At 46.1% G+C, this 26,639-nt stretch overlaps 1 protein-coding gene across 12 annotated transcripts in view; it reads left to right on the top strand.

Annotated features, from left to right (window-relative positions):
- The window catches only part of HIC2 (HIC ZBTB transcriptional repressor 2), a 143,691-nt gene that overhangs the window by 67,631 nt on the left and 49,421 nt on the right, over window positions 1-26,639 (top strand). For 11 of the 12 annotated variants that reach the window (XR_014542416.1, XM_083590252.1, XM_083590260.1 and 8 more), the window contains exon 2: window positions 18,031-18,079. The exons of the other annotated variant lie outside the window; for it this stretch is intronic. The gene's annotated coding sequence lies outside the window, so the exon portion shown is untranslated. The remainder of the gene's footprint in view (window positions 1-18,030; window positions 18,080-26,639) is intronic. 12 annotated transcript variants of the gene reach the window in all.

Here is a 26,639-nt window from a genome sequence, read left to right as displayed (position 1 = left end):
GGTTATTTGTGGGGCATAGGAATTCGTTCATTCGAAAGCACATCAGCGCAAGTAGATAAATAGGTACCGCTGCGGCAGGAAGGTAAATGGCGTTTCCTTGCGCTGCTCTGGTTTTGCCAGAAGCGGCTTAGTCATGCTGGCGACATGACATGGAAAAACGGTCTGCGGACAAACGTCAGCTCCCTCGGCCAGTAAAGCGAGATGAGCGCCGCAACCCCAGAGTCGTTTGCGACTGGACATGACTTTCAGGGGTCCTTTACCTTTAGGGTTAGCAATTCACATATATAAGCTAGGCTCCAATTGCACCTTAGACCTGGATTTGGGTCACCACAATGGGATGTCTATATTCGCCAGGGGGTTGGGCTAGATGACCCTTGAGGTCCCTTCCGATGTTACGATTCCATGATCTCAGCCACATTGCTTGACTGTAGCTTGCGCTCACAAAAAATTCCCAGGACGCAAGAAGGAGAAACACACGCACACAGTGGAAATGGAAATGGCATTAACTACGGACTAAGGGACAGATTTTTAAACTGGCTTGATAGAGATATCTGCTGCCAACCCAGTGCCCAGAAATCGCCACGAAGTTTGCAGTTAGACTTGCGCCAGTAGTGAAAAGCAGGGAATTTCAAACACTGCCAGCAGGGCTCTTATGGCAGAAGGAAATTCAACCACACCTGGAGGGTCGCAGTTTCCCCATCTCGCCAGTCTCGGATCCGTAGGGAGGTTGTAACCAAGGCGAATCCTACTCCTGAGTTCACCCAGTGAAGTTAAGGCACGACTAGCTTAGGTGCATTAATTGCAGTGGGTCTACTCTGAGTAGGACATAGTTGGCATTCACTGTTGGATTTTCACCTTGAAATGTTATATGCCTGCTCTTTGCGCGATCAAATTTATTGTTATTTATTTAATTTATATACCGCCCTATACCTCATCTTCCATGGCACTCTGTATCGTTCGTGTCGGTGGCGATGCTAGTATTCATTTATTTTTACATGGTAAGTTGTACCTTGGTTTTCGAACAGCTTAGTTCTCGGACGTTTTGGCTCCTGAACACCGCAAACCTGGAAGTGAGTGTTCCAGTTTGCGAACTATTTTTGGAACCCAAACGGAAGCCACGCCAATCGGAAGCCACGCTTTGGTTTCCGAACATTTTGGAAGTCGGATGGACTTCCGGAACGGATTCTGTTTGACTTCCAAGGTACGACTATTCTCTGCATGCCTGTCTATCATCTTTGTTGTTGACAATTACACACTGCGTCTCTTGTTTTAATGTTTCCTGAGATTTTCTATTTATATACCCAACCTGGTGCTTTACCCCAATCCGTCAGGCCCTCCTCAGGAGTGTGGGGCAGGGCCAGGGGGCTAGGTCGCTGATTAAAGAGATCGGTATGTGGAGAAGATGGGCCTGAGTTACACCCCCCACACACACAAGAGCAGGTTCATCCAGTGTTTCTGCCTCTACACGAACCGCCAACAAATTTCCTTGTCAATAATTACTGGGTGGGTGGCGGCAGCTCAGGTGTTCAGGTGAACCGGCCTGTGATTCGAACCTGGCGGAAACTTCCCTTCTAATAAACGTTTTGAGCAGACACAGTGTCCAGAATGTGCGAGGATCCCTGGGGAGGTGAGGTGTGAGACGGTTATGCTTTTTCAGGAATTTTGGGTGAGGTCTTTTAAGTGGCATTCAGTCAGCTTCCGAAGGTTTAGCATCCAACACTAGGTGCATTGTGCCTCCTTCATCTGTCGCTCGGGATGGGCTATGGTGTCTCAAAGTGGGTTTGGAGGCCCTGGTGTCTAAAAGCATGCTTTTGAACCTGCCCCTTCCACCTTCAGATTCATATACAGTGGTACCTCGGGTTAAGTACTTAATTTGTTCCGGAGGTCCGTTCTTAACCTGAAACTGTTATTAACCAGAAGCAATACTTTAGCTAATGGGGCCTCCCGCTGCCGCTGCGCCACAGGAGCACAATTTCTGTTCTCATCCTGAAGCAAAGTTCTTAACCTGAGGTAATATTTCTGGGTTAGCGGAGTCTGTAACCTGAAGCGTATGTAACCCGAGGTACCACTGTATAGGGCTTTATGAACTGGAGATCCTTGCGTCTCCTAGTAGTGATAAGAGCCAGCATGGGGCAGTGGTTAGAATGCTGGACTCTAGTACAGTGGTACCTTGGGTTACATACACTTCAGGTTACAGACTCCGCTAACCCAGAAATAATACCTCGGGTTAAGAACTTTGCTTCAGGATGAGAACAGAAATTGTGCAGCAGCAGCAGCAGGAAGCCCCATTAGCTAAAGTGGTACCTCAGGTTAAGAACAGTTTCAGGTTAAGAACAGACCTCCGGAACAAATTAAGTTCTTAACCCGAGGTACCACTGTATTTAGTGGACCGCAGTGGGGTGTGTGTGTTTGAATCCCCACACAGTCATGCATCCTGCTGGGCAGTGTTAGAAACTCAGGTGTATAAGCTTATATAAAAGGTAAAGGTAAAGGACCCCTGGACAGTTAAGTCCAGTCAAAGGCGACTATGGGGTTGCGGTGCTCATCTCGTTTTCAGGCCGAGGGAGCCGGCGTTTGTCCACAGACAGATTTTCCGGGTCATGTGGCCAGCAGGACTAAACCGCTTCTGGCATAACGGAGCACCGTGATGGAAACCAGAGTGCACAGAAACACCGTTCAACTTCCCGCCGGAGTGGTACATATTTATCTACTTGCACTGGTGTGCTTTCAAACTGCTAGGTTGGCAGGATCTGGGACCGAGCAACGGGAGCTCACCCTGTCGCGGGGATTCGAACCGCCAACCTTCCGATCGGCAAGTCCTAGGCTCTGTGGCTTAGACCACAGTGCCACCTGCGTCCCTTTATAAGCTTATATATGGCACCTTAAACCTAGGTTGTGGTTGCCACAACAGAATGCCTAGGCGTCATTTGTTTAAAAAGATGGGCTTCATTCTTACTCGTTTCATTTGGACACCACTTTGCTTTTTAAAAGAAAAAAATCCCAAAGCGGTTTTACAACACATTAAAACATCAAATAAAACAATCCCGAATGAAGCAAAAACAAGACTCCAGGGAAATACGCCAGATCCTTCTCTAAGGGGCAGTTTGCTTCTGCTTTATTTATTGACTTAACATACCGTATTTTTCGCTCTATAGGACACACTTTTTCCCCTTCAAAAATGAAGGGGAAATGCATATGCGTCCTATGGAGCGAAGACGCCATAGCCCCGCGACCCTCTCCCGGCTGGAGAGGTGACGCGCGACTATGGCAGCAGCCTCTCCTCTGCACGCCTTTCTGCTGCTCCCCGACCTGCTCTTTGGGGCTGGTGGTGGGCTTCCCCCCGCCAGCCCCAAAGAGCAGGTCGATAGGAACCTGAAGCCTGGAGAGCGAGAGGGGTCGGTGCGCACGACCCCTCTTGCTCTCCAGGCTTCCAAGGTAGCCGCCTGAAGGCGACTGAACGCACCTTAAACGGCACCTTGTTTTAGAGGGGGAAAACAAGAGGGGAGAAATTCTTCCCCTCTCTGCGCAGCGCCTCCTGCCGCTTCGCTGAAGGGGCGCTGGGCAAAGAGGGGGATAATTTTTTTTCTTGTTCTCCCCCCTCTAAAACAAGGTGTGTCCTATTGTCTGGTGCGTCCTATGGTGCGAAAAATACGGTAATTTATAGAGCTGCCCCTTGGCAGAAGGATTCCAGGAAGGCAGGGTGGTGTAGTGGTTAGAGCAGAGCTTTTCAGACTTGGTCACAGTGTGTCACGCGAACGCTCCCTGGGCTGCAAAGGGGTTTGTTTAACCTCTGGTCTGCTAATAAAGCTGAATTAGTGTATCGTGAAATGATGCGTGGTTAAAGAGAAGTTTGTCACCGACATGAAAAGTTTGCTATAGGGCGGTATATAAATTCAATAAGTAATAAATAAAAGTTTGGAAAGCTGGGGATTAGAGTGTCAGACTAGGACCTGGGAGATCAGGGTGCAAATCCCCAACCAGTCAGTAGTAGTAGTAGTAGTAGTAGTAGTAGTAGTAGTAGTAGTAGTATAGTAATAATAATAATATATTTATACCCCACCCATCAGCCTGGGTTTCCCCAGCCACTCTGAGCGGCTCCCAACTGAATATTAAAAACATGATAAAACATCAGATGTTAAAAACTTCCCTAAACAGGGTTGCCTTCAGATGTCTTCTAAAAGTCAGATAATTGTTTATTTCCTTGACATCTGATGGGAGGGTGTTCTACAGGGCAGGCGCCACTACCAAGAAGGCCCTCTGCCTGTTTCCCTGTAACCTCACTTCTTGCAGTGAGGGAACCGCTAGAAGGCCCTCAGCTCATTGAATGAACTTGGAGTCAGTCACAGCCTCTTAACCTACCTCACAGGGTCGTTGTAGGGGGTGAGCCATGTACTTCCTGGAGGAAAAAGGTTGGTGCAGTGAATAAGCTCTTCTGCTTAAGAAAGCTGGAGGGGCCAGTCAGATGGAGAGGTCAGTTGCCAACCTGGCATCTAGAGAAGTTGGTCACAGTTGGCATCCACATGGTCACAGTTGGACCCGCGTCAGTTGCAAATGGCGCCTGGCTAATTTCTAACACTGCTGCTGGCTTGCGTTTGGTCAGTCACTAAATCTCAGAGTAGTATACTTCACACAGGTGATGAGAGGATATAATGGAGGAGAGGGAGACTTGTGAGCTCCTTGGAGCAGAAGTGGGAAAGAAATGTAGGAAATGATACTGCAAGTTCTTCAGAGGTTGTTGGTGGCCTGGAATGAACCTTGGTAATGTAGTATGTATGGGATGCTTATTCTCCTTTCATTCGCAAACAAGTTCCTGGGGAGTATCTTAAAAGTTATTTTCAGTACAATCCAAAGAAGAGAAGACTGAGAGGTGCTAATACTGATATTCAGATGTCCGGAGGGCTGTCATATGGAAGATGGAGAACATTTTTGCTTTCTGCTGCTCCAAACCAGATGCATTCAAATTGCAAACAGGATTCCAACAAAATATTAGGAATAGCTTTCTGAGACACAAGGTTTTTTGACTGCAGAGCAGGCTGCCTTGGAAGGTGGTGGTCACCCTCATTGGAGGTCTTCATAAAAACAGTGGAAACTATTTCACATACGAAAACAATGTAAAAGCAAAATCTGGGGGGGAAGCTGCAGTATGCAGCAGTTAAGATAACAATAAAGGTAAAGGGACCCCTGACCATTAGGTCCAGTCGTGGCCGACTCTGGGGTTGCGGCGCTCATCTCGCTTTATTGGCCGAGGGAGCCGGCGTACAGCTTCTGGGTCATGTGGCCAGAGCAGCGCACGGAAACGCCGTTTACCTTGCTGCCAGAGCGGTCCCTATTTATGTACTTGCACTTTGACGTGTTTTTGAACTGCTAGGTTGGCAGGAGCAGGGACCGACCAACAGGAGCTCACCCCGTCACGGGGATTCGAACCGCCGACCTTCTAACTGACAAGTCCTAGGCTCTGTGGTTTAACCCACAGCGCCAACCGCGTCCCTTTTAAGACAACAATGCTTAGATATAAAACACAGTTTTACTTTGGTTTTCCAACAGCTTAGTTCCCAAACATTTTGGCTCCCGAACACCACAAACCTAGAAGTGACTGTTCTGCTTTGCGAACTACTTTTGGAAGCCAAACGTCTGACAGGGCTTCTGATTGGCTGTGGGAGACTCCTGCAGCCAATCAGAAGCTGCGTTTTGGTTTTCGAACATTTTGAAAGTCGAATGGATTCCGTTCGTCAACCAAGGTATGACTGTATAGCTTTATCTTCCAATTGCTCCTGCTCCCTTACAACAGACAAATCTGAGGCTGGCTCAAAGTGAAATACAGTGGTGCTTCAGGTTACATACGCTTCAGGTTACAGACTGAACCAGAAATAGTGCTTCAGGTTAAGAACTTTGCTTCCGGTTGAGAACAGAAATCGTGCTCTGGCAGCGCAGCAGCAACAGGAGGCCCCATTAACTAAAGTGGTGCTTCAGGTTAAGAACAGTTTCAGGTTAAGTACGGACCTCCGGAACGAATTAAGTACTTAACCCGAGGTACCACTGTAAAGGTACGACCGTAATCAATTTCAAATCCTGTAGCGAAGTCAATATGGATAGCGTTCTCCACTCAGAAGGCGTGTTGGAAGAGGAGGGTTTGTCTTGTAAATTACCCACCCAAATGTTAATAACTTAACCCCCCCCCCCCAAAAAAAACACCCTTGTACTTGTCTGCTTTTTAACCTATAACAGGGGCTGGTAGAGGGTAGCTGGGATACTTCACCCCTTTTTCTGCTAAAATCTTCACAGGCTGGATTCACAGGGGTCAGCAAACTTTTTCAGCAGGGGGCTGGTCCACTGTCCCTCAGACCTTGTGGGGGGGGGCAGACTATATATTCATACCTCGGGTTGAAGTAGCTTTGGGGTAAGTATTTTTGGGTTGCACGCTGCGGTGACTTCCGGGTTTCGCAGCTCGCGCATGTGCAGACGGTCAAAATGAGGTCATGCACGGAAGCGGCGAATCACAGCACGCGCAAACGCGGGTTGCATTCGCTTCTGGATGCGAACGGGGCTCCAGAACGGATCCGGTTCGCATCCAGAGGTACCACTTTATTTGGGGGGAAAAATATATGAATGAATTCCTGTGCCCCACAAATAACCCAGAGATGCATTTTAAATAAAAGGACACCTTCTACTCATGTAAAAACACGCTGATTCCCGGACCGTCCGTAGGCCGGATTTAGAAGGCGATTGGGCCGCATCTGGCCCCTGGGTCTTGGTTTGCCTACCCATGAGCTGGAAACTTAGCAGCCAGGCAGAGGTTGAATGGAGCACCTCCTGCCTCTTCCACCAGCTCCACTTCGCTTCTGGCAGCGTGGGCAGGAAGTGGCCTGCCACTTGCATGTTTGGCACAGAAGGGCAGCTGATGGCTGGTAGAAGCACTTGCCCTTCTGCTCCCTCACTGCCAGCCTGCAGTTTTCCACTGTTGGAGATGGCGGTTGAAGTTGGAAGCGCCCATAGCTCAGTGGCTGAGCACCCCCTTTCCGTGCAGAACGTCCCGTGTTGAATCCCCGGCATAACCACATAGGGAGACCCCTGGAGAGCCGCTGCCATTCAGTGCAGAGGGTACTGAACTAAATGGACCCAATGGCCTGACTCTGTATAAGGCAGCTTCTTGCGTTAACCCGTGCAGAAAGTCAGCTTTCGGTGTTGCACTTTCCTGTGTTGTCTTCTTGGGATCGAGAGTCCTGTTTTCACCAGCTGTTTCCCCCCTCGTCTGAAAAGGCTCTTTTCTATTGGTAATAGTGCCAGGAAGCCTAAAGGAAGAAGACAAGACATTATATTTATATGCAACAGTAGCTGCAAGGCTATTGATTGCGAAAAATTGGAAAAGTGGTATTATACCGACAAAAATAGAGTGGCTTGCCAAATTTTTGGAGTACTACAATATATCCAAAACAATGGGAGAAATTGGGAGGATCTCAAATGAGAAAATAGACAGGGATTGGAAGGTGTTTAAAGGATACTTGCAAAACCATATTGAAACATCAGAATTAGAAACATCCTATTAGAATTAACAAGTTCTGTTTCAAATACTGAAATACTAAATAAGATGGATAACAATGTGTAATAGAAAAAGAAGTATGAAATTAGGTTAAAGGTGTGTGAAAGAAAGCAATAGAAGTGGAAAGAAATTGCAATTGAGTAGATTGGAAGTCTAACACAAAGGTGGGGTGAGGGGTGGTGGATGGTGATGGGAAAAGGAATTATCTGTGGGATTGAGTGTAGGTGTGTTTGAACATTTTTAAGGATTGTATGAAATGTATGTTTGTATGCTTGTATATTTGCAATATATGTGTATTAATGCTGAATTATTTTAACAATAAAAACTTTAAAAAAAAAAAAAGAAAAGGCTCAGCCATAGAGCCCAGTATTGTCAGCTCTGGTCGGCAGCCGCCCTCCAGTGGCTCATGGAGAGAGGGTGTCCTTTCCATCGCCTACTAACTACCTGATCAAACTGGAGGTGTCAGGGATTTGCAGGGACCTTCTGCAAGCAAAGCACAAAGTCCCAGTTAGACAGGTCTCTGCACCCCATGGATCCTGTAAATTTGCTTTTGCTCATATTGCTCAGCCATGTAGGTGCATGGTATCAGTAGTTATTCATTCATAGAACTGGAGAGTTGGAATGGACCCTGAGGATCATCTGGTCCAGCCCCCCGCAGTGCAGGAACACGCAGCTGTTCCATACAGGGATCGAACTTGCAACCTTGACATGATCAGCACTGTGCTCTAACCAACTGGGCTGTCATTCATTCATTCATCCGTTCACCCATTCATTGATGTATTATTCTTAGGCTGGCTTTCAGGGCAGATACCTTCCCGAGGAAGCAAGCACTACAATACGCAGAGCTCAAAACAAACTCCAAAAATAGACCAAATCAAAACAACCGTTTAAAAAAATGCAAGCAAATTTGACAGCAGGATAAACCTTTATAATTATAGCTCTGCTAAGAGATTTAAAATACGGAATGAATGGGTTTAAAATGCCTATTTTACACGCACAGGCTCTGAATTAGGTTTGGGAAAGTTTCATAAGACCTCTGGGTTGTTTTTTCCGCTCCCCAAGTTTTCCTTGAGTTCTGATTCCGGCTATGATGTTTCGCGATCCTCAAGTGCAGATATTGATGCATGGCTTTCGTATTTGCTTGTTGCAAATAATTGGATATTTGCATGGTTTGCATATAGATGCAAACACCCTGGGTTTCCCCCCCATTTTTATGAAGGGATCCTCCCTGCCCCGGCTAAGCAAGGTGATGTCTCTGTATGGGTGCGGTTTGAATTCCTGGTTTAAATTCACAGGCCTTTTTTCTCTCTCCCCCCACCCCATAATAGCAGCATAATCAGCCGGGCTCCTCTTTGTGAGCTGTGCTTGATTCTGTGTGGTCTCCTTTTGTTAGGTTGGTTTATGGCGTCGCTCACCTCCTGATTAGGGAGGCAAAGGATGGTGTTGCCAGCTGCCTCTGCCTGCCTCTTGCAGAAAACAGTTTGCATTTTACAATGGGCTTAAGAAGACCCAAATCAGAGCAGAGAGAAGAGGGTAAGGGGCTCTAAAAGATTAGATATCCACCTCTGATTATTTATTTCAATCTCTATTTATTTCATCTATTAATTGCTCCCCATGGGACATCTCGAAGCTTTTGCAAATACATACTGTAAATATCAATTGCATATAGATTTTACGCACGCAAACAAACACTGTAATGTTATAACAGTTACATATAGATCTACCTGTTCTTCATTTATTAATCCCTTCTCATTAGGCACCTCAAAGAAACGTGCTACGCAGTAAAAGCAGTAATGTGCACATGTAAAAAAATAGGCAGTTGAAACAATTGCATATATAAATTTCGGTTTTGAAGCAATTGCACATAAAACCATTTTGAAATGACAGCAATTGCGTGTATCAAATCGCTTTCAGTTCCATCTGAGGTATCTTGACTTCAACGAGCACTCAAAACACCATCAGTGTTGGGGTGTAATTCAGTTTGTTTCTGCTTTTGCTTTTAACTCTTTGTCTTGGTTTTCGTAATGCCAGTGTTCTGTGTGTGTTTGTGTGTTTTGTGCCCTTAAGAAAGAGATTTAAGCAATACTTCTGGAATGCTGTGTGGAGCCCTCAGAAACAGAGCAGCAGCCCGGGTGTTTGGAAATAATGTTAACAATAGACCATATGGGAGGCCTAAACTACCAAGCTTTTATTATTCAGGAGGCGGAAAATGTGGTTTGATATTCAGTTGATATACAGCATAAACGAGAGCCGCAAGCCGGCCTCACTTGAGCTCTTGGGGGCGGGGGGAGATTCAGATGGTCTTTTGAATATAATAACTTAACATTTTGGCCTGAGTCCACAGAATGCTTTCCAGCTGCTGGAGAGGAGCCAAGAAATTGTACACTGCGATCTTAGATGCTCACTCGGGTTCTTCCTGCCCTGCTCTCACCCCATCCTGAGTCCTCAATCTTGGAATTTTTTTCCCCTTTCCTTTTTCTCTCTTTACACCCCCTTCACACACACTTAACCCCCCTCCTCTTTCTCTACCTCTCTGGTTCTTGATCTGAATTGGCATTTGGCAACAGGTGATGAGGGTTCAACGCAACAGGATGTCTCTGCCCCTTTTCCTGTTCTGCAAAATGTCTTGTGGTCTTGAGTGGAGGGGAAGGGCTGTGTTGCTCAGTGGTGGGAGCACCGCTTTGCATACTCTGCGTTCAGTCCCCAAGGGCACCCCCAGGCAGGACTGGGAAAGGTTCTTCCCTGAAACCATGGAGAGCCATGCTGCCAGTCAAGGCACGCAGTATTGGGCTGTTGTTGCTGCTGTTAATTAAATTTATTGTTGTTGTTTAGTCGTTTAGTCGTGTCCGACTCTTCGTGACCCCCTGGACCAGAGCACGCCAGGCACTCCTGTCTTCCACTGCCTCCCGCAGTTTGGTCAAACTCATGCTGGTAGCTTTGATAACACTGTCCAACCATCTCGTCCTCTGTCGTCCCCTTCTCTATAAATTAAATTTATAGACTGCCCTAAACCTGCAGATGTCCTTTTGGTCTGACTCAGTGCGGTAGACGTTCGGGTTGTGAACATGATCCGTGCAGGATGCACGTTCGCAACCTGCAGTGTTTGCAACCCGCATTTGCGCACACGCAGGTTGCGATTTGGCGTCTCTGTGCATGCGCAAAGCGCAATTTAGGGCTTCTGCACATGCGTGACTGCTGAAACCCGGAAGTAACCTGTTCCGGCACTTCTGGGTTTCGGTGGTCCGCAACCCGAAAAAACACAACCTGAAGCGGCTGTAACCCGAGGTATGACTGTACAAGGGAGCCTTTATCCCTAACTAAAACGCACACAAAATCAAACTGGGGCTTGTATTGTACAGTCCGACTTCCAAAACGTTCGACTTCCAAAACATTCGGAAACCAAGGCACAGCTTCCGATTGGCTGCAGGTAGCTCCTGCAGCCAATCGGAAGCCACGGGACCCACGTCGGACGTTCAAGTTCCAAAGAACGTTCGCAAACTGGAACAGACACTTCCCGGTTTGCGGCGTTCGGGAGCCAAAACGTTCAACTCACAAGGCTTTCGATATGGAAGGTACAACTGTACTAAGTCCGTTTCGGCTCATAGTTGCTCAGTTGCTTTAATATTCCTGCAACTGCTGTATATATCTGCTGCATTTTTCTTTTTTTACTGTCCTACATTCTTGGCTTTATTTTGTTCTTGTGGGATTATCTTTCTCTTGGTCTCTGCGCAGTCCCAGATAATGGGGTGTGTTTGTTTGTGTGTGCAGGCATTTTCCTCCTAGCCCACTGAATGTGAGTTTGTGTGCAACGGGTGATTGTGAGGGTGGGGAGGGAGGAAGCATTGTGAAACACATTTTTTCTTTCATGGAATCATAGCAAAATTGTAGAGTTGGAAAGGGCCACGAGGGAAATCTAGTCCAGCTCCCTGTAATGCAGGAATCTTTTGCCCAGTGTGTGATTCGAACCTACAACACTAAGATTAAGAGTCGTGCTTTACCAACTGAGCTATCCCAGGTACCCATTCATTTCTGATTTGTTTCCTGCGAAAACTTTCAGGGCAATGTAACAGCTAAAAACTTCCTGTATTATTTTATTTTTGTAATGGTGTTAAGAAAACCCCAATCTTATATAGAAACCATTTCCTATCTGGCCAGAACTTTTTTTTCAGCCGGAACTCAGTTGCGGCACCTCTCAGGTGGGCACCGTTTATGGCAAATTTGCCACCTCTTTTTCTAGAAAAATAGTCCTTCCTCTGGTACAGATAATGACTGAGATACAAAGAGGGATATAGAAAACTGCCTTATGCCCAGTCAGATCAATGCAGCTCAGTGTTGTCTACACTGACTGCCAGCAGCCCTTCAGGATTTCAGACAGCAGTTTCTCTCCCTGCCCCAGTGTAGAAATACAACATGGAGTTACAGTCCTACCTTGGTTGACGAATTCCTTGTGACTCGGACATTTTGGCTCCCGAACGCCGCAAACCCGGAAGTGAGTGTTCTGGTTTGCGAACGTTCTTTGGAACCCGAACGTCTGACGCAGCTTCCAATTGGCTGCAGGAGCTTCCTGCAGCCAATCGGAAGTCACGCCTTGGTTTCTGAACATTTTGGAAGTCGAACGGACTTCCGGAACGGATTCCGTTCAACTTCCGAGGTACCATTGTACTTCTCTGCCAGCGCCTCTCCCAGAAGGCTTGCCAAATTTGCGGGGGGTAGGGGGAGCGCTTATTTACAAGGTTGCAATCATTTTGATATTAGTGTTTTTAATATTTTGTTGGGAGCCACCCAGAGTCGCTGGGGCAACCCAGTCAGATGAGTGGATGATAATAATAATAATAATAATAATAATAATAAGAAGAAGAAGAAGAAGAAGAAGAAGAAGAAGAAGAAGAAGAATAGCAGCAGTACTTTGGGGTACCCATTGAAACCAATAGGCAAGGAGCCTGGGGGGTGGGAGCAGTTATTAAGGATTCTGTTCTCTCTCACATGCACACACACATATGTATGCACACAAACGTGCTCGCTCACTCACACTCATTTATTTTACGTTGAGCCAGTCCCAGATTTTTCTGTTGTAAGAGAGTAGGAGCAATTGGAGGATAAAGCTATATTCCGCCTCTGTGGCCGCAGAATGCGAGGCTTCCCATAGTGAACTGGTTGGCCACGATGAGAAGAGGACGCTGCATTAGAATTTGTGTTTTTTATATTGTAATTTTATGGTTTGGACTGCCCTGAGATCTGCGGATGAAGAGTGGTATACAAATTTACCGTATTCGCTCTATAAGACGCACCAGACCACAAGACGCACCTAGTTTTTGGAGGAGGAAACAAGGGAAAAAAATATTCTGAATCTCAGAAGCCAGAACAGCAAGAGGGATTGCTGCGCGGTGAAAGCAGCAATGCCTCTTGCTGTTCTGGCTTCTGGGATAGCTGCGCAGCCGGCATTTGCTCCATAAGACGCACACACATTTCCCCTTACTTTTTAGGAGGGAAAAAGTGAGTCTTATAGAGCAAAAAATACGGTAATTCATCCTCCTTATATTTGGGCCACTAGCCTCATCCAGCAAGGCTCCTCTGATATGTTCTTATGTTTCCTATTGTTGAGTGAGCACTTAAAGCTCTGTACAGCTTTATTTTTATTAATGGAAGTTACCATCTCTGGAGCTACAGAGCTCCATTTATTATACCCCAGTTATTACTGGGGCCTTTTGTATATGTGGTGCTGCTGTTAATGAAGAAATACCACTTATCATTGGCGCAACAGGTGTCTGAACCATGAAACCATGGCTTTTCAGTATATCACCATGACCAGAGATTAATTAGAGCTGAAAAATATGCATTGGTTTGGCAAAATATATTTAGATGTTCATATTCTGCTGATCTGTCTGCCTAAAAGTGTTTCATATCAGAATTGGTGGACTGTCTCTTCCTTTTCATAACGACAGAGTTTAATTGTTGAATTAGAAATTGGTAAATTGCTGGTAAATCATGGTTTGGTTGAATCTCTCTAGTCTTTTGGATGAATTTTGAGTGGTTTTGTTATTCATTCTGAAGTATCTTCCAGTTGGATTTCAGTAATGACATTTGGAAAAGTTCGAAATTCGAATTATACCGTTGCCGGATTTAGATGTTGCTTTTCTAGTTCTATGGATCACGTCCTTTTGTTCTGAAATTTTGGCATTGGGAGTTCAGCAGCATGCGGCGCACACTTTCCTGACCAAACTACCAGAACAGTCAGTTCAGTTTTATGTTGAACATCTAATGGAAGATAAAAACTCATCACTGTCCATGTTAAATTTCTCTCAGTAGCACTGTAAGCAAGAGAACAGCTCACCACCTGAAACTGAAAGGATTTCTCTTCAGGGACCAACTGTATGATTTTTCATATGTTGTACCCTGCAATCTGTTTTCCTCTTAGATTCTTGGGTGCTGTGTGCTTTTTAATTTTGCTCTGTTGGCTATGATGATTTGATTGATTGAAATGAACCAGTTAAGGTCCTAAGGCGTCGACATGCTTGTTTTTCGTTGATAACTGACCACAAACCTCTTAAGTTATCACAGTGCAGTGCAGACAGCTTGGACTGTTAAACTCATGGCAGCCTCTCTGCTTAATCTTCCTTCCACATCATTACTAGAATATTTATTATTATTATTATTATTATTATTATTATTATTATTATTATTATTATTACATATTTTTATTTGCAATTTGCACAGTACAGTCATACCTTGGAAGTCAAATGGAATCCATTCCGGAAATCCGTTCGACTTCCAAAACATTCAAAAACCAAATCACAGTTTCTGATTGGCTTCCTGCAGCTAATCAGAAGCCGCGGAAGCCCCATGGGATGTTCAGGTTCCAAAAATAGTTTGCAAATTGAATAATCACTTGCCGGGTTTGGTTCCATTCAGGAAACAAAACGTCCACGTTCCAGGGCGTTCGGGATCCGAGGTACGACTGTATATGCTTTTCAATATATATTTTTCTTGATATTTTTATTTCCCACCCTTACTTCCATGATGTTTTTATTCCCACTTTATACCTACTGCTTTATACAGCATACTTAAATCTAATACAATTATCCTCTATTTCACTTATCACCGTTTTCATTCCACAGCTCATAATTTGTACCCTGTCCATGTTTTCGTTTAACAGTTCTTCAAATAATCCGGAAAGGGTCTCCACTCTTCCATAAACAGTTAGTCCCTTTTATCTCTTACATTTGCTGTCAATTTCACCATTTCCGCATAGTCCATTAACTTTCAAAGCCATTCCTCCTTAGTTGGTACTTCTCCTTCTTTCCATTTCTGCACGTACAGGATTCTGGCTGCTGTTGTTGCGTACGTAGATAGTTAAAACATCTTTTGTGGGATTATTTTTATTATTATTATTAATATCCCACCTTTCCCTTACTTGGGAACTCAAGACAGCTTACAAAAATTAGTACACGGAAAAACAAATAAAAGATAATAGTAAAAAAAAGTAATTAAACTATAATAGAATTAAAACAGTAAGAGAACATATACAGCGTACCTTGGTTCTCAAACTTAATCCGTTCCGGAAGTCTGTTTCAAAACCAAAGCATTCCAAAACCAAGGCACGCTTTCCCATAGAAAGTAATGCAAAATGGATTAATCCGTTCCGGACTTTTAAAAACAACCCCTAAAACAGCAATTCAACATGAATTTTACTATTTAAAGAGACCATTGATCCATAAAATAAAAGCACTAAACAATGTACTTCTGTCACAGAATCAATCAGTAGCTGAACTGGGTCCACATAGTCGCAAAAACAAGAGAGCCGCAAAAACAAAAACGCAAAATAAATAGCAAAAACAGACAGACCTCAGTGTAACACTCAGAACAGAAGTGTGGCACTCAAAATGAAGCACGTTTGGCTTCCGAAAAATGTTCGCAAACCGGAACACCTACTTCCCGGTTTGCAGTATTTGGGAGCTAAGTTGTTTGAGTACCAAGGCGTTTGAGAACCAAGGTACCACTGTATGTTAATATATAGATAGTGAAAACAGCAGCACTATTAAAAGCCGTTTCCTTGAAAACAATCAGTTCCCGAAAGCCTGTTGGGGGAAAATGGTCTTCGGCTTGCCAGCGGAAGCACTGCAAGGATATGACCCCTATTTGTGCCCCTCCAAACTCCCCTGAGGACGGTCAGGAAATAAATGTGGTTTGGTTTTGTGCCAAACCTTTGTGTAAATCACGGCTGTCATCTGCAGAACGCACACTGGCAAGGCCCTGAGCCTTAACTTGGTCACCATGCCTGTGTATCTGTAGTCGAAAGCTGTGGCTTTAATGAATGTCATTCGCGGGATGCCTGAACCATTCACACTTAGAGTATCTGTTCCAGCTTGCAAAATAGAATGCATGGTGTGGTCCTGAAACTGCGGTTGTTGGGGTTTGTGTGTGTCTGGGAAGAGTTGCATTTGATGCCTGAAATGGTTTGCAGAAGGGCAGGGGTTGCGTTGGTTAGTGACATGGTAAAGGTAAAGGGACCCCTGACCATTGGGTCCAGTCGTGACCGACTCTGGGGTTGCAGCGCTCATCTCGCTTTACTGGCCGAGGGAGCCGGTGTACAGCTTCCGGGTCATGTGGCCAGCATGGCTAAGCCGCTTCTGGCGAACCAGAGCAGCGCACGGAAACGCCGTTTACCTTCCCGCCGGAGGTAAAAGTATTTATCTACTTGCACTTTGACGTGCTTTCGAACTGCTAGGTTGGCAGGAGCAGGGACCGAGCAACGGGAGCTCACCCCGTTGCGGGGATTCGAACCGCCGACCTTCTGATCGGCAAGCCCTAGGCTCTGTGGTTTAACCCACAGTGCCACCCATGTCCCAGTGACACGTTAGCGAAATTGAATTTCAACATGCTTGCTTAGCAGACAACTCTGCTGTTTGTCAAAGGTTTTTAGGTGCTTAAAAATATATATCAAAATCTCTGGGCCTTAATTTGCGTTGGGTTGGGTCTAAAAGCATTCAGGAGTGGAAAACTTTCCAGCCTACCCAACTCATTTTTAAAAAAAACACCTGGCAAGGCATACTGCAAACCTGTTATTCTAGAACTGTGGTTGGATGGGGATGACCACCATTACCTGACAAAGCTAGCAAACGAAACAGCCACAACAAGCTCCGACTCGGATCGCTCTATCAGAGGTTTGGGAAGCAGGGAGATGTGTTGAGCAAATTGATGGGCGACAGATGGACTGTGATTTAGTGACCATCCTGTGTGTATGCCTCTATCCATATCCCTCTGCATACTGCACTCCCGTTGTCTGGGTCGCCCCTGTGGAAGGCAAAAGGGGGCTGGTTTTCTCAATAGGCGTTTCTTTTAGGATAGAGGAAGGGAATCATTTTTAATGTTGGTTGCATTGCCCCAGGCACAATTTGTTGGCAGAGGGGAGAGCTCATGCTTTCAGCAGAAGCCAATACAGTGGTACCTTGGTTCTCAAACGCCTTGGTAATCAAACAACTTGGCACCCAAACACGGCAAACCCAGAAGTAATCGTTCCGGTTTGTGAACTTTTTTCGGAAGTCGAACGTGCTCCGTTTTGAGTGTTAGGCTTCCGATTTGAGTGTTGCACTGAGGTCTGTCCGTTTTTGCTATTTATTTTGCAGTTTTGTTTATGCAGCTCTTTTTGTTTTGTTTCTGTGACTGTGTGGAACCCCAGTTCAGCTACTGATTGATTGTGTGACTGCAGTACATTCTTTATTGCTTTCATTTAATGGTCTTGTTGGATAGTAAAAGTCATGTTGAATTGCTGTTTTAGGGGTTGTTTTTAAAAGTCTGGAATGGATTAATCCATTTTGCATTGCTTTCTATGGGAAAGCGTGCCTTGGTTTTGGAACGCTTTGGTTTTGGAACGGACTTCCGGAATGGATTAAGTTTGAGAACCAAGGTACCACTATACCTCGGGTTACATACGCTTCAGGTTACAGACTCCCCTAACCCAGAAATATTACCTCAGGTTAAGAACTTTGCTTCAGGATGAGAACAGAAATTGTGCTCCGGCGGTGTGGCGGCAGAAGCAGGAGGCCCCATTAACTAAAGTGGTGCTTCAGGTTAAGAGCGGACCTCCGGAACAAATTAAGTACTTAACCCGAGGTACCACTGTACTGTAGAGAGCCAGAACCAAGAATGGGGAGATGGGACCCCACCCTTTCTCTCTGGCAACACCCTGTCTCCACCCTTTCCTCTCTTTCAACCCCCCTCTCTGTTTCTCTCTCTCCCCTATTTCTTTTTCAGCACCCCCCCAAAAAAACTTCCTTTCAGGATTCGACCCCCTCCCCCGCTTCACCTGCATGAAATTAAACTGAGGGCCATTTGTGGCCCTGGGTTTCCAAGTCTCTCCCCCCCTCCCCCATTTTAGTAGAGCAGGGTAGAGGGGTAAATGATGGAGAGGAAGCGATAAGGGTTTGCTTATTCATACTATTTATCCCTGAACAAAACCAATTGACCATTGACCCCTTTCTCTCTCTTTCCTACAGGTAATGTTGCCTGTTGCCCCAGGGCGAACTCCCCCTGTTGGTAGCTGAGGTAAGAAAAACACCCACACCCACACAAACACAAATATATATTTAAAATGCTCTTAGCTTCTTATGCTATACAGAAATGGAAATGCTGTGTTGTACCCAAGAATTACACTGACTAGTTAAATCTCGTTGTGCATTCCCACCAGGGATGGAGGAGAAATGTGGTTTGTTTCTCATTTCAAAGCCAATCTACCTGATTCGCTCTTACTGAAACAACACACAGAGCTTAAATGCACCTCCTTCGACTTATACGAGAGCCGAAGCTCTCCACGTTTTGCAGGACGGTTCTCTTAAAACCATAAAATGCATATATTAGGGGGAAATGTGCCTGAGAACGCATGAATGTGTAAGAGTGACGTTAAAAAAAAAATGCAGGAAAGTGATTCCAGGAAGTGTGCGTTCAGGGTAAAAGTCCACTCAAAAATGTGAGCGCTAAATCTTACAGGTGATGCAGAAATGATGGTGGACTGAATTTAAGAGCGGTAAATTGAGAAACTGGGAGAACCCAAAACTGACAGATTTGTCTATCCATGGCTGCTTGTACTACTCAGATCAGGGTAGCTGGGAAAGAAGAGGGGTCGCATCATTGCTTTTCAGTGGAGGCCTGCACACCCCGTGAGGGGGTGGGGCAGGTCTGGTGGTTATTCCAGAGGGGTTTCTGCAAAAGAAAGCTGTTGCAGTTCTGCATTAGGCGCCCATTAGAATCTGCAGAAATGTATAGACGAGGGCCTTTGCTCTAAGAGTCCCTAGTGATGGGAAATGCTAGGTTGTTAATAAAAGAAGTGCATGCACCAGGGATAGAAGAGACCTGTGGGACACATGTTGTTTAGTCGTTTAGTCATGTCCGACTCTTCGTGACCCCATGGACCAGAGCACACCAGGCACTTCTGTCTTCCACTGCCTCCTGCAGTTTGGTCAAACTCATGCTGGTAGCTTCAAGAACACTGTCCAACCATCCCATCCTCTGTCGTCCCCTTCTCCTTGTGTCCTCCATCTTTCCCAACATCAGGGTCTTTTCCAGGGAGTCTTCTCTTCTCACGAGGTGGCCAAAGTATTGGAGCCTCAGCTTCAGGATCTGTCCTTCCAGTGAGCACTCAGGGCTGATTTCCTTCAGAATGGAGAGGTTTGATCTTCTTGCAGTCCATGGGACTCTCAAGAGTCTCCTCCAGCACCATAATTCAAAAGCATCCATTCTTTGGCGATCAGCCTTCTTTATGGTCCAGCTCTCACTTCCATACATCACTACTGGGAAAACCATAGCTTTTACTATACGGACCTTTGTTGGCAAGGTGATGTCTCTGCTTTTTAAGATGCTGTCTAGGTTTGTCATCGCTTTTCTCCCAAGAAGCAGGCGTCTTTTAATTTCGTGACTGCTGTCACCATCTGAAGTGATCATGGAGCCCAAGAAAGTAAAATCTCTCACTGCCTCCCCTTCTATTTGCCAGGAGTTGATGGGACCAGTGGCCATGATCTTCGTTTTTTTAATGTTGAGCTTCAGACCATATTTTGCGCTCTCCTCTTTCACCCTCATTAAGAGGTTCTTTAATTCCTCCTCACTTTCTGCCATCAAAGTTGTGTCATCTGCATATCTGAGGCTGTTGATATTTCTTCCGGCAATCTTAATTCTGATTTGGGATTCATCCAGTCCAGCCTTTCGCTATTCATGGAGCCCAAGAAAGTAAAGTCTCTCACTGCCTCCATTTCTTCTCCTTCTATTTGCCAGGAGGTGATGGGACCAGTGGCCATGATTTTTGTTTTTTTGATGTTGAGCTTCAAACCATATTTTGCGCTCTCCGTGGGACACATACACACCCCAGTATTGCTGAATCATGCCCTGATAACTGGACAAGGGGGAGTTGCAGAGCCTACCACATTGGGCCAGGGCGCTTCAGATTCTGCAACCCTGATGTATAAAAGGAGAGTGTCCTCTGCCCCTTTTGAACAATTATTATTATTATTATTATTATTATTATTTAATTTCTTTACCGCCCTACACCTGAAGGTCTCAGGGCGGTTCAGATAAAATATCAAATACATAAAACCAAAACAAAGCCAACAACCCAATAAAAAACCCCCAAAGAGCCAGCATTTTTAGAAAGGGTATAGGATAAACAATTGGTTTATCCACATGCCAGTTTCACCAGCTTAATGCACCTACGTGATTAATCAGCTGAAGATTTAATTAAGTGGCACATCCTACCAAGTACACACACACTCTTATTTATTTCATGAGAGTTATGCACCAATTGATTATGTAAAAATATATATATATATGCCACCCCTCCCCCAAGTGTGGTTTACAAAAAGATAAAACAATCAAATTATTGATAAAACAATCAACAGCCATAATTTACAGCAGTGGTTCCTAAAGTGGGTGGTATCCTGCTGGTGAGTTGTACTGCTTCCAAACAGGATGGGATTGCCGGGGTGTGGGGGTGGCACTCGAGTTCTAAATCCTGGCTATCAGATTTTGAAAAAACTAGTCTCACTGTACTGGGACGCGGGTAGCGCTGCGGGTTAAACCACAGAGCCCAGGACTTGCCGATCAGAAGGTTGGCAGTTCGAATCCCCGCGACAGGGTGAGCTCCCGTTGCTCGGTCCCTGCTCCTGCCAACCTAGCAGTTTGAAAGCACGTCAAAGTGCAAGTAGATAAATAGGGACCGCTCCGGCGGGAAGGTAAACGGTGTTTCCGTGCGCTGCTCTGGTTGCGCCAGAAGCGGCTTAGTCATGCTGGCCACATGACCCGGAAGCTGTACGCCGGCTCCCTCAGCCAATAAAGCGAGATGAGCGCCGCAACCCCAGAGTCGGCCACTACTGGACCTAATGGTCAGGGGTCCCCTTTACCTTTATCTTTAGTATCACTGTATCAAGTTCATTAGCTTTGTTGAATTCATTAAACTCAATAATTTCAATTAACTTTTGAACAGATGCGCCATTCGTACTGTTCCGAATTGGGCAGGGGACAATGGGGTTGAGTTTCTGGAACCAAGTGGGGGGGTGGCCTGAAAATTTAGGGAACCACCGATAGAAAACCTTTTTAAAAGTTGAAAGGAACAACAAGCTTTACAGTAAATGGATTAAAACGCAAAACAACATCCTAGGTATCTGGGTAGGCTTGTCTGAACAGAAATGTTTTTAGCAGACGCCCCAAAGAGAGGAAGGAATGGAAGGTGATCAGCCTTTCTGTGTTACTGTTTTAGACAGAAAGCATTTACAGCCAGTGAGAACATTGGAGAAGAAAAATATTTAAGAAGGTGGGGCGGTGATGGGGAGAGAGAACCTTGGAGTTGATTCCGGGGCCAGCAGTTCAGGTGATGAACACACATGCGAAATCCATAACCGAGATGTTATTTAGCGTTTGTTTCTATGGGAATGCTTTGGCGAGCGCGCAACCGTCCTCTTGGGTTCTTTCCTGTACATTTCCTGCAAGGGAGCATGTGTTAGATCTTTCTATCCAAGAGACACATGTTTCATATTTTCCCATAACCTCTTCCTGACCCTTTTGGCTGAGGGAAGGAAATGCAAGATGGGACTGCGTCTTCTCTCTTGATTGTGATTACTTACACAAAACGGAAAAAATTCGGTGTGGCTCTGCCCTCTCCCCTTCCCCCATGCTCTCTGGGGTGTGTGTGTGTGTGTGTGTGTGTGTGTATTTGCACACGCACATGTGCAGTATTCCTTGGGACCATAAACTATTGTTGGAAGGGGAAATCTGGGTTCCAAGGAAGCTTCCTGGCCGGCTCGCGAGATGGCTGCGTCGACCGTTTGGGCGGTTTCCCTCCTCTCGAGCTCTTAATACGACAGACTATATTAGCGGATGACCCTGGGTAAAGGGGAGGGAAATTACGATGGCCCCCTCGCAAAGGTTAGGAGCACCTACCCCCAAAGAACTTCTGCATTTCAGTTTTGACAGCTGCTGTCGGCGGCTTGAGGGGAATGCAAAGCAAAGACCCGCTCACAGCATCTTCCATCTGATCTGCGCCAGAGTAGCCAGAAAATGGGTAGGGTGACTTCCAGATTTGGGCTTCCGGGAGAGATTGGAGACAAACATTTCCTGTGATTTTCAGCGGGTGATTCTCTTATCACCCAGCAAGACGGTCGTCAAACCCCTATGTTCTTCGTACAGTCGTACCTTGGATCTTGAATGGCTTATTTGGCAAACATTTCAGCTCCCGAACTGGAAGTGAGTGTTTCGGTTTTCAAACTTTTTTTGGAAGCCAAACGTCTGACGCGGCTTCCGATTGGCTGCAGGAGCTTCCTGCAGCCAATCAGAAGCCGCGCTTTGGTTTCCGGACGTTTTGGAAGTCGAACGGACTTCTGAAATGGATTTTGTTCAACTTCCAAGGTATGACTGTATTTGGAACCGAGAGTGGGGAACAAGTTCAGTTTTAGACCCCAGTAAGAACCACAGCGGGTTGCACTGTGGGTTAAACCACAGAGCCTAGGACTTGCCGATCAGAAGGTTGGCGGTTCGAATCCCTGCAACGGGGTGAGCTCCCGTTGCTTGGTCCCTGCTCCTGCCAACCTAGCAGTTCGAAAGCATGTTAAAGTGCAAGTAGATAAATAGGTACTGCTCCAACGGGAAGGTAAACGGCGTTTCCGTGCGCTGTTCTGGTTCTCCAGAAGCAGTTTAGTCATGCTGGCCACATGATCCGGAAGCTGTACGCCGGCTCCCTTGGCCAATAAAGCGAGATGAGCGCCGCAACCCCAGAGTCAGCCACGACTGGACCTAATGGTCAGGGGTCCCTTTACCTTTACCTTTAAGAACCACAATGGTGTGTGACTCTAGAACAAGGGTGGCGGGGTGTCACAGGGCTGGGCGCCAAGTGTGGCGTTCCTGTTTGACCCTTGGGGCTCTCCATAGGCTCCTCCCTCCCTCAGACCACGGCCGTTGCCAACTCTGCTCAACACACCCAAGTGGAAATGCGCCCTGAACATACAATAATGCTCTTGCTTGTCTGGATGGCAGGATCGAGAGGGGAGCATATATTAACGTGCATGTAGGACCGGCTGGCTGCAATGCAGGCTATGTGCAAAGGTGAGGTAAAAAGGTAAAGGGACCCTTGACCATTAGGTCCAGTCATGACCTACTCTGGGGTTGCGGCGCTCATCTCGCTTTATTGGGCTAGGGAGCCGGCATACAGCTTCCGGGTCATGTGGCCAGCATGACTAAGCCGCTTCCGGTGAACCAGAGCAGCGCACGGAAACGCCGTTTACCTTCCCGCCGGAGAGGTACCTATTTATCTACTTGCACTTTGACGTGCTTTCGAACTGCTAGGTTGGCAGGAGCAGGGACTGAGCAATGGGAGCTCACCCCGTTGCGGGGATTCGAACTGCCAACCTTCTGATCGGCAAGTCCTAGGCTCTGTGGTTTAACCCACAGCGCCACCCGTGTCCCTGCGAAGGTGAGAGAGAGTGTCAAATTTATTTCTCCGCCCTCTTTTGCCTTTCGCCACGCCTGTCACTATAAAGTGAAAATGCCACAAATTTTGCCCATGAGAAAATGTGGTCTTCTGGCTGCAAAAAAAGGGTTCCCAGCCTTGGCATTCTTAAATTGTATTATTGGCAGGACCATGTAAGTTACCTCCATAAATAAGTGTCTTCCCACCCAGGGACGACTGCGCGCAGGATTCCTGCATTGCAGGAGTTTGGCTTAGATAACCTTCTCAGTCCCTTCTGTACATTTCTATGATTCTGTGTTAGCTGGGACTGAAGGGAACTGGTGTCCATTATCTTCTGAAGCGCTTCCTCCCCCCCATCTCTGCAATAAAGCCATTATAGTGAGCAGTGAGCAGACTTGGCAAACCTTCAGCCACAGAAAATGTGACCATTTACAGTGGTACCTCGGGTTAAGTACTTAATTCGTTCCAGAGGTCCGTTCTTAACCTGAAACCGTTCTTAACCTGAAGCACCACTTTAGCTAATGGGACCTCCTACTGCTGCCGTGCCGGCGGAGCAAGATTTCTGTTCTCATCCTGAAGCAAAGTTCTTAACCTGAGGTAATATTTCTGGGTTAGTGGAGTCTGTAACCTGAAGCGTATGTAGCCCGAGGTACCACTGTACCTGCTTCATTTTTATTACTTTGTTTCCCGTTGAGCACCTGTTCAAGAAACAGAGCTCCAGGCAGCATAAACACCTCTTGGCGTCCAGCATTTCCAAACCGTTTTTCTGTTTATCCATAACATTCCTCCGTTTGGTGCCGTGCTAGTGTTGCTCCTCATCCTTTCGAAAATATTCGTTTTGGCATCGGCACTCTAGATGCTGAGGTTTCCTTCTCACAGCACGCCCCGCAATCTCTTCCAAAGAGGCTCTGTGTGGAGCCAGACCTTGGCTTCATCAAATTCGTGTCCTGCTTTCCAGACCCCCAGACCCCACCCCCGCTTCTCCCTTGGATGCTTCATGCAAATCACCCCATGGGCCATCCAACGCAATCAGCATTTCCGTCTGGAAATGGGCACCGCGGACCAAAGCAGCACCGTTTCTCAGCTGCTCATTCTTGTTCGGCACGGAGGGATAATGTTGATGATGATGTTGATGATGATGATGATGATAATATATTATTTATACCCCACCCATCTGGCTGAGTTTCCCCAGCCACTCTGGGCGGCTTCCAATTAAGTGTTAAAAACAACACAGCATTAAATATTAAAAACTTCCCTGAACAGGGCTGCCTTCAGATGTCTTTTAAAGAGAAGATAGCTGCTTATTTCCTTCACATCTGAAGGGAGGGCGTTCCACAGGGCGGGCGCCACTACCGAGAAGGCCCTCTGCCTAGTTCCCTGTAACCTCACTTCTCACAATGAGGGAACCGCCAGAAGGCCCTCGGCGCTGGACCCCATTGTCCGGGCAGAATGATGGAGGTGGAGACGCTCCTTCAAGTGTACTGGGCCGAGGCCGTTTAGGGCTTTAAAGGTCAGCACCAACACTTTGAATTGTGCTCGGAAACATACTGGGAAAACTGCTACTCAACTCCCAAGGTTTCCATTTCTCTCTTGGGTACCTTCAGAGGTGGGGAATATTGCACTAGGTTTTTTTTTATCGTGATTCTAGTGCTTATGTCTCTTTTTTCTAATGATCCCTACGCAGTGCGGTTCCTGTTGTGATGGAAAAGGCTTTTTGACCGCTATACTGGCATGTCATTCTAAATTTCTTGCACACTGTTGGATGCGGCATAACACAACAACGAAGGTCACTGGGTGATGTTGCTTCTCGCCCCCTCTTTCCACACATGATTCTCTCCCCCCCCCCAATTGAAAACCACAGGAAAGAACTGTACCACCCCAATGTTTGTCAGTTACTTTCACCATTTTCTGGGTTGAGGGGGAACAGATTTTTTTCCTGGAATCAAATAACATTGAGCATCAAACATGGGCTATGTTTCATTAGTTTTCCAGAAGTGGCTTCTATGTCGTGTGAGAGCTCAAATGTAATGTGGAAATTAACCATTAAGGAAATGTTGGGGGAAATGGAATAAATGGTTATGTGAATGCAGACCCCCTCCTTTTTGTCCTAGTGAACTCTTGTAAAGAACTCTTGTTTTGTCTTTGGCAGGGCTTAGAAAGTTCATTTTTAAAAAGAATCTCATTCCAGTTCAGTATGTCCCAAAAGGATCTGATTCCAGTTCAACGGACACGCTTGGTTTACGTTCAGTTCACGTTTATCCAAATGACGCTCAGAAATCCTTTTTCCAGCACATTTCCAAACGTTACATGCATGCTGTGCTGATATATAAAATACACATAAAGAAGACATCAAAACACCCAAACACAGGGGTTTGTGAATGGTTTTGATCCCCCTGCAATTAAGATAGCTAAGCTTCAAGACCCAAAGAGTTTAAAATTTTTAAAAATGTAAGAAGTTGGAAGATGAACTGGAAATTACCCCGGAATCAACTTAATTCACATCTAGTTCACCCAGCAATTATGGAAACTGCTTCCCAAGGGGGTTAGTTCAGATATTTTCAAAAAGCTAATTCAGGGAACTTTATTAAACCAAGCTGGTCCATTGCAAGCAATGGCCTTAGGTAGCTTTCTGCATTAAATCCTTTCTTTTCCTATCACACAGTTGGCTCCCACGGAGACAGCATGTCAGGTCCCAACATTTGCTTCTTCATGAGTGTGTTTGAGTGTGAGAGAGAAAGAAAGAAAGAAAGAGAGAGGCTGCTGGAGCACAAATGTTCTCTGCCTAAAACATTTCTAAACCCTCGGGCCAGTGTAGGCTTTTGAAAATAACTTCCCTTTTGAGGGCAGTTATCAGATACCCCTGTGGGGTGAGCTCCAGCTGGTGTGCCAGGGTCCTAACCTAATCCTTCCTATGGAGTCCACAGGATGCAATTGTGCCTCTCGGTATATTTCAAGGGGCAGCACCTGTTGGGTTGTGGCTGTTGGATGCCTTGGGAACCAAGGAATTTGATTGGGGGAAGCGTAAAGGAGTTGCAGGGGATGCGGGTGGCGCTGTGGGTTAAACCACAGAGCCTAGGACTTGCCGATCAGAAGGTCGGCGGTTCAAATCCCCACGACGGGGTGAGCTCCCATTGCTCAGTCCCTGCTCCTGCCAACCTAGCA

Source organism: Podarcis filfolensis, assembly GCF_964270895.1.
Source record: "Podarcis filfolensis genome assembly, chromosome: 16".
Lineage (NCBI taxonomy): Eukaryota > Metazoa > Chordata > Lepidosauria > Squamata > Lacertidae > Podarcis > Podarcis filfolensis.
Note: the sequence above shows the minus strand (reverse complement) of the source record. Positions and strands in the feature narration are given on the sequence as shown.